This window comes from Equus caballus, chromosome 15, assembly GCF_041296265.1.
Source record: "Equus caballus isolate H_3958 breed thoroughbred chromosome 15, TB-T2T, whole genome shotgun sequence".
NCBI classification, from domain to species: Eukaryota; Metazoa; Chordata; class Mammalia; order Perissodactyla; family Equidae; genus Equus; species Equus caballus.
In genome coordinates, this window is record NC_091698.1 from 58,578,154 (window position 1) to 58,586,531 (window position 8,378).

The 8,378-nt window shown below is 42.4% G+C and overlaps 1 pseudogene; it reads right to left on the reverse strand.

Moving 5' to 3' along the window:
• Positions 1-4,748: 4,748 nt before the first annotated feature.
• LOC100065817 (lethal(2) giant larvae protein homolog 1 pseudogene) lies at positions 4,749-6,895 on the reverse strand (annotated as a pseudogene).
• Positions 6,896-8,378: the final 1,483 nt, after the last annotated feature.

Genomic DNA, 8,378 nt, shown 5'->3' on the forward strand with positions numbered 1-8,378 from the left:
GAATTGAAGAGCACAAACAGCTATGTTTGGAGGGAGTTTTGGATATCTGAAGTGGTCTTAGTTGGTTCATTTGGAAATGAGTTGTTTCTTTGAGCAGAGGGGAGATTATGACAAAAAGCTTTGATAACAATCTGGTATGGAGCAGTGGTTGAGTTGGAGTTGCAAGATAGGAGACTATTATGACAGTCATTGGAGATGTTCCAACATAGCCTGGTGACAACTTCGCAGGAATGTTAAAGGAGAATGAAGCATCAAATGAGGAGTGGACTAGATTTTAAAAGTCCTTCCAGCCATGAGGTTGAGAAGTAGGATAGAACACGGGGCTCTAGGTCCCACTCTTCAATTTGCATGCTGGTTCCACCGCTATTGACTATGACCTTGGGCAAATTACTTAGTTCTGCAAATCCTCCATGGTTTACTCATCTGTAAAATAGGAATAGTTTTAGAATCTATTTCAGTCTGTTAATATGAAGTTTAAACAGTGTCGCACATATGAAGCCCTTAGAACAGGGCTTCAAACAGGTAAATGTTTGCCCGTATTCTTATCCAATTTCTAAATATTAAAGTTCTGAACTATACTAATAGAAAGGGGAGAAACTGGGTTAGGTAGGGAGAACAGCGCTGAGGTAGAATTCATGGAATTTAGAAACTCATTTGATCATTAAATGTAGATCCAACTGGGGCAGAGGACCAGGAGAAACGAACAAAAATTGAACATTTTAAGAAAGCATAACTATGAGGATTGGATTGCTTCTATTTAAAATTAGAAAGGGAGATTCCAAAAAAAAAAAAAAACGGATTTCTTTGAATTTTCTTTTCTGAATTGATGAAGTTTTTAAAGCTTACATTTATGAATTAAAATATATATTTTTGTGAACAGAATTGTTTTTAAATTGTTTGCTTCTAATTTGAAGAAACAATCAGGCATTTGACTTTTTTCCATCTGAGCTAAAAATCTTAGACAAAAGTGATCCTCTCAACAAGCCTGCGGACACTGAATGAGCCTTCAGTACTTAGTGCAACAGCGTAGACTAGTGGTGGGAAGGAATATTGTAACTAGGAGGCCTGGACTCCTTTTTGTCATATCCTAGGTCCGTTTCAGTTTTAGGCTACAATTAGAACAAAACTATCTACAGCTGTAGAAACAGACTATAAAGACACTATAGAAACAGACTAGTATAAGGGATTATTTTAACAACTTAAGACTTGTTTCCTAATGACTAGGATATTTGAAAAATGCTTGCTTTCTTTTTTGACTGCCACAGTAAGTAGCTAAACAGCAATGATCACACATTCAAATATTTTAAAAAGTGCTTCTTTTTCTCCAACGGAAAACTCAGCTATTTTAAAGAATTCATGTATCAAAACCTTTATTTGTGTTTAATTTGTACCATGGGGGCTAACGGTGTCATTTCCTTGCATGGAATGTCCTTATCCAGATAGGTACTATATGTTAATCACGGAACACAGGTGTGCACTATAGACTCCATGGAGGGCAGAAAATTAACTGAGACCCAGATCTTGAATTTAGAAGTTTATAATCAAACATGTACACAACTTATACAATATGGACAAAGAAATAAGTGCTATTTTACCAGTCTAAAGAGCCATGGAAGTACGGAAGATGAACAGATTAATTCTTCTTCTTCTGGGGGAAAACAAAATCTTTGAAGGAGTTAGTACTCAGGATATTTCCCAGCACAGAGTGGACAGCCAATAAACATTTGTTTAAGAAATGAATGATCTATGAAAAAACTGGTTTCCCCCAACTTTGTGGTTTAAAACAATTATTGTTGTATTATTTCTCATGACTTCTGTGGGTTGGAATTGGGAGGGGTTCAGGTAGGTGGTCATGGCTCAGGGTCTCTCTTGAGGTTGCAGTAAGTTGGTGGCTAGAGCTAGGACTAGGGCTCGAAAAATGGGAGTCCCAAGCAGCTGGGGCTGCCCAGACATCTCTCTCTCTTCTTGTGGTCTCATGGGGTCCATGTAGTTTCTCCTTTTGCGTGTGTTTAGTCTTCCTCACACCATGGTGGCCTCTGTGCAGTTGGCCTTCATACAAGCTTTCAAGAGCGAGTATTTCAGTTTACAAAGCAGAAACTTCATGGCCTTTAATGACCAGGCCACAAAAGTCAATAGCTTCACGTCAGCCATACCCTGTTAGCCAAAACAGGGATCACAAAGCCAGCCCATCTTTAAGGGAGGGCACATAGACCTCCTCACTTGATAGGAGTTGTCTCAATGTCACATTTAAGAAGATCACGTGGGAGGGAGGTATTGCTGTCCCTCCCTGTGGAAAATAAAATCACCACAGTGAATTCAATATTAGTTTTTAAGATATGTAATGTAATATTCTTATATAACATTCCTTCTTGCCTTTTGTTAAAAAAGAATAAGTCATGAAATCTGAAAAAATAATTTAGAAATGGATTTGGAATCAGAAGTCAGTATAGATTATTTATGTACTCTTCAATTTCTACTTATTTTTTATACTATTTCTCCTAAATTTATATCTTTCAATGTGTAAATCTCCACTTAGGCTGTATCTAAGATTGTGTGCTAAATGTCTGCAAATAAAACAACCTGTCTAATTATGTCACTACCATGATAAAAAATTAATCTATCAAATCAACTGTTTGGCATCATATAACAACCATGAAACAACAAACAAATTGAAACAAAGAAAAACAAACACACACACAAAAGCAATCCTCAAAAGTAAACCAAGACAAAAACTTACCACATGTATAATTTACTTTTCACTTGTCAACAAGTTACTTTGACATGGCAGAGAAGACAAAGTTTTATTTGACAAAGAATACATCTCAGATTGGATTTTTAGCAAAGCGTTGCATGAGGGTTACAACTAAATAAGTTTTGTTTTACTTTGCATGCAAAGAATCTCTTGATTCCAAGAGCTTTGCGAGATACGTAAAATATTTCAGGCCAATGCGCTACCACTTGGTGCAGCAGAGCAGTGCAATTCACCTCTTTCACTTTGTATGTACCTACACCAAGAGAGAGCGGAAGCGTTGAAAGTCAGTAGGATAAACTGCAACACCCCTATAACAGACAGCCTCATGGTAATAGTCTTCTGACCGTGTGACCATGAAAACCATCAGTGGAAAATGTGAAATAACAGATGTTTCAGTGACATCTTCTGATTTCTGGAACTTACACCTCACAAAGGGAAACGTCAAGCACTATACATGTATTATTTTATTTTTTTAAATGAGAAAGGTAAAAGAGCATGTTTTCAAAGAAGACTCCATGATACTCTTTGGATTATAAAAATTTGACTACTAAAACCCCCTACTTTTAATATTTTCTTTTTGAAAATTCAGTATTACATTTAAAACAAAGGTTTTTATATGTTATGATTTGATTAGAGTGTTAGCATGGGGAAGCAGTCTGAAAAGAAAATATTTTGTTCCAAGTTTACTTTTATTATTGTAGATATGGGGAAGGAAGCTTATTAAAGGAAATCTTCTGAAAGTAGTATCTGAATGTAGACACAGCTGATAAATAAAATGCAAATTTTTATTTAAGTCACTATTAAAATATTTAAACATGCACTAGTATTTAAGGTTTAATATCGCTAGTGGAGTCTGAAGGTTGTTTGTTGCTGAGAAACTGGGTGCTGATTTTATTTTCAAGAGGTTTTTTTGTTGTTATAAATATCTCATAGCATCACAAGAAATAATAGCTCCGCATCTATCTCTTCGGCTGCAAATACCTTTTCAGTTCATTCATCTCCTTCACGTGTACTGAGCTGCTAGATTCAGACCTGGGGAAAAATATTTTTCTCTTTTTATGCAGTATTTCTTGCTTTGTTTTAGCTACCTCAATAACTCTTTCCCTTTGTTCTACTTTGGAAGGCATAGCCATTAAAGAAGTTCACAACTTATATTTTCTGTCTGAGGCCAGAAAAGTTTCCCAGCATTTTCTTAAAGGCACATGGGTAACCTTATCACTTATGAAATTAGGGCATAAACTCCATAATGTTTTAGTTAAAAATGGGTATCTGATTCCTTTTCCTTAGCTTCAACAACATTCTAGGTAACAATGCTGGGTATAGAGAATCATGTAAAATAGACTTATAATTAAAATACTTATTCTGGCTCATTTTATTGGTACTCTTTTTTTTCCCTATAAGAGGTATTAAATACTTTCATTTGCAATATTAAAAATCAGTATTTCTGATGTTAAAACCACTAATTTTAACCAAATGATAGAAAAAAACAGCAAGGTGCATTCTACAAGGAAACCCTTCCCACTCCCCCATTCTCCCCCGACTGGGCCCTAGACCTGGGTGCCCGGCAGAGCTCCTGGTCACGTATATGCATGCAAATGGGGCGGGGGGGAGCGAGCGCCCAGGCGTAAGTACCAAAATAGTTATAGAAATTATTGTCCATCCAGCACAGGCATTAGAAAAACACTCTTTGCAAAGTGAGAGGGGAAGGACAGTGTGTGGAGTGGGAGGGGGCATGAGCTGCTAGTCCCTGTGATCCTCTCCTCATGGCACCTGGCCTCTAGGGTAGTAGCCAGACGCCTGTGGTGGGGCCCGTCTGAACCTGCTCCAGAGGCTCTGGGTCGAGTCCTGGGCCCCCACCCTGGGGCCAGGGTCAGCAGGTCCCGCTGGAGCCTGCAGGTTAGCAGGTGTGTGTCAATGTGAAAGGCCAGATAGCAGCCAGGGGTCTTGGATGCCTGCTCGAGCAGGGCAGGTGGTGGTCGGAAAGTTCTGGCCTTCCTCATTTCATCAGGATGGTGCAGACTCGAGCCTTGTGTTCTGCCACATTCCTCAGATTCTTAGGAATAGCCCAGGAGATCTGGCTTGTCCTCCACCGTGATGTTCCCTGTCGTGTCCATTGTGGTGTTGGCACTGTTGGCTAAATTGATGGACATGGGCTAGAACATGGCCTCTGGTGGCTCTGGGGTGTCAGCTCCCTTGCTGCAGACAGGATCAGGGCTTCCACTGTGGCTCCAAGGGGCCAGGACGATGCCTGGGGTCCCTCAGCCTGGCTCAGCTTGGGCAACTTGGGAGCCTGTAGCTGGCACAGGCAGCATCATGGGGCCAGCTCGTGTCCAGAGAGCCGAGTGGCTCTGTGATGTTCTGGGCACTTAAGGAGAATCATTCAAACTCTGACAAGGAAATCAGGTCAAAACTCTGGCTGCGGCATGTAAGGATGCAGGAGACGATACAGCTGATGTCCTCCTTCTGGATACTGGAGAAGTGCACCCGGGGTCACAGGCCAGGCAACAAGGATACATGGATATCATCTAGGTTGTTGAGGCAAGCCAGGCAGGTCTTGGCATAGTCCTCAGAGGCATCGCCGGCAAAGGTGGCCAGCGCCAGCTTGTACATGCAACAGCCCTCGACAGCCATCAGCTTGAACTCAGTGTTGGTGCTCACCTCAGGTAGTGTGAACACCTTAAACTGCTCCTCAGACATGACAAGCACAGCGTGGCCATCCTGCAAGTCCTTGTAGGGGTCAGGCAACTGGCGGTGATGCACCTCCAACACGGTGATGGCCACCAAGGGCGCACACAGCATCAGCTGCACCCCCTTGCTCAGCCTGGCCTTCTCCTCCTCCAACTCTGGACTCTTCTTGCCTTGTGCATTTCTGGAGTGTAGGCAAACATGGAGCCCGAGTTGGTGCCTCATGGTGGCTGGGGGTGGACTGCATCTCCAAGAAATGTGTTGGCCAAGTATAGGCAGCACGGGATGCTGGAAAGGAAGTCGTCCACCAATCTGGGCTAGATGTGGTGCTGTGCGGGCATCATCTCCACATGGTGGGGGCAGGCCTGCTGGGCCAGTTGCGCGTTGGCCTCCAACACTTGCTGTTGGCGTTAGTAGCCCACTCCTTGCCCGAGACCTGGTTCCTCTGGATGCTGGTGAAAGACTGGTGCAGAGACTCCTGGAGCAACTTTACCCGGGAGAGTGGCCCCTTGATGGCCAGGGGGTCGTTGGGGTGAAGGGTGCAGCTGGCCAACGTGGGCTCTTGTGGGGGTAGTGGAAGAGGTGAAAACTGTGACTAAGGCCAAAGACCACGACAGCGGGCCAGCAGCTGGCAGCAGGCTCTGGCCCAGCACAGGGGCCTGGAACCAGAGGGCCAGGGCAGAAGCCCAGGCACGGGCTTGGCCGCTCATGGCCCTTCCACGTGAAGCCCTTGCCGTCCTGTTGCTGGTCATCTGTTCTGGCTGTGCGTCACTTAGCTCTGGCACAGCACTGAGACTGCAGTGGCGGCCACCACCATCTGGGTCAAGTGGACTTGCAGAGGGCCTGCTTCTGCACACTGAGCCAGGGATCGTTGCTGTAAGTTGAAGCAACCCACCATGAGCAAGAGTGGCCAGTCATCCTCTGTGGCCTGGGCCAGGCTGTCAGCATGCTTACAGGCCATTTGGAAGAGGCCAGCTATGCTCAGCTTGTAGAGTGGCCACAGTGTCATGGCGGGGGCATCCCAGAGCCACAGGATGCTGTCCTCAGGGCCGGTCAGCAGCAGCCCTCACTTTGATGCCTCCAGGACTGGGTTCCGGACCTGGCGATGGGCCAGTGCGAGGCCCTGGAGGCTGGCTGGGGGCTCTGCTCACCAGTGCTCAAGATACGGGGCCACAGCTTGGAGGGACAGGGGCGACTTGGGCCAAGCAGGTAATAGCAGATGGGTACTCTCTGCCTTAATGCTGAATACATACAGGAGAATAATTTTTTGAGTCCTTAATCATATCATTTCTCAATATGTAACTAAGTAGTCACATCCAAATGTGGTGGGCACTCAATGAGCAGTGGGGTATCGTCTTTATGTGAAACAGAAGCTAGGCCTAAAGAAAGGTGGAGTGATGAGTACTGAAGATGGATTCTACCTGAGCCAGCTGTGCTCTGAGACTTCTCTTGGTTCATAGCAACAATATTGTTCTACTACTAATTGCTATTTCTCTCTTTAAATTAGTAGTTGAGCAGGTGTAGCTAAAAAATTCAATCGCTTTCACCTTAATTTGAGAGAAGAATTTTGCAAACCATTGAAATTTAATTGTAGAATTCTATTCAGTAAGCTGGAAAAAAACAAAAGGAAGGCAAACTGGAGTTTTTGATTTTGCTTTTATGTCTGGTAATACAATTAGGGCTTTTACAGCCAAAGGAAAGTGATGACTGCAGAAGAAAATTATGACAACTCTAACATTTAGTAGATTAAAAGGTTTTATATACATTATCATACTCACCTCAGTAATTCCGGGAAGAAGAGAGGGGTAAATGTTGCTATTTGTATTTTATACAAAAGTCAGTAGTATTAAATCATTAAAGTACATATACAAAATAAGAATACATATTTTAAATGTGAATATATATATACAGTATATGTATATTTATATTTATATATATTTACACACACATACACATACACACATATATCCACACACACAATGAGAATATTTAGCTTTCCCCCTTTTTAAACTTTTTCTTCCTTATTTTTTTTTTTTTTATTTAAAGATTTTATTTTTTCCTTTTTCTCCCCAAAGCCCCCCGGTACATAGTTGCATATTCTTCGTTGTGGGTTCTTCTAGTTGTGGCATGTGGGACGCTGCCTCAGCGTGGTCTGATGAGCAGTGCCATGTCCGCGCCCAGGATTCGAACTAACGAAACACTGGGCCGCCTGCTGTGGAGTGCGCGAACTTAACCACTCGGCCACGGGGCCAGCCCCCTTTTTCTTCCTTATTAGTGGTTTCCCTCAAGGATGTCCTTCATGTAAGCGTCCTAGAATGTTCTGTTTCCCACCTCATTTATCAATTAGTTGTCATATTTTGTTCTTTGTTTCAACTGGGTAATGTTAAGGGATCGATGGTCCAGTGCTTAAACAAACTGACCAGTGGGGCTAGAGAAGATACCATGAGGCTCATGATGAAAACTTTTTTAAGGACATTTCCCTTACAAACACAGCCTACCGAAAAGCCCTTAATTCAAGAATATATCACCAAATGGAGGTTTGAAATTGACCCTTCCATACACAAACCACAGGTGCAAAAATCCTGCATAGAATTGACTTCTGTCTTCTACTGACGTTCCTATACTTTGTTACTAAACTTACCATTGAGCAAATATAAGTACATCTGCTTTCCAAGAAAGCTTCCATTGAATTACAAGTATTACACTATAATTTGTAAATTAGTACAATAATCCATAAACATTAGCATTGCTCCCAAACTATGCTGCGTGTACAAAATAAATCGCAAGTCACAAAATATTTCCTCCAAAGCCAAGCCCATCCTTCATAGGAACAATTTTCAAAAATGATGTGGACAGACTTAGAAGAAACACTGTTGCTAATTTTTAGAACTTCTCTGGCACTTTGAGACTATTCTTCAGCACTAGGATTAGCTCTTACAGT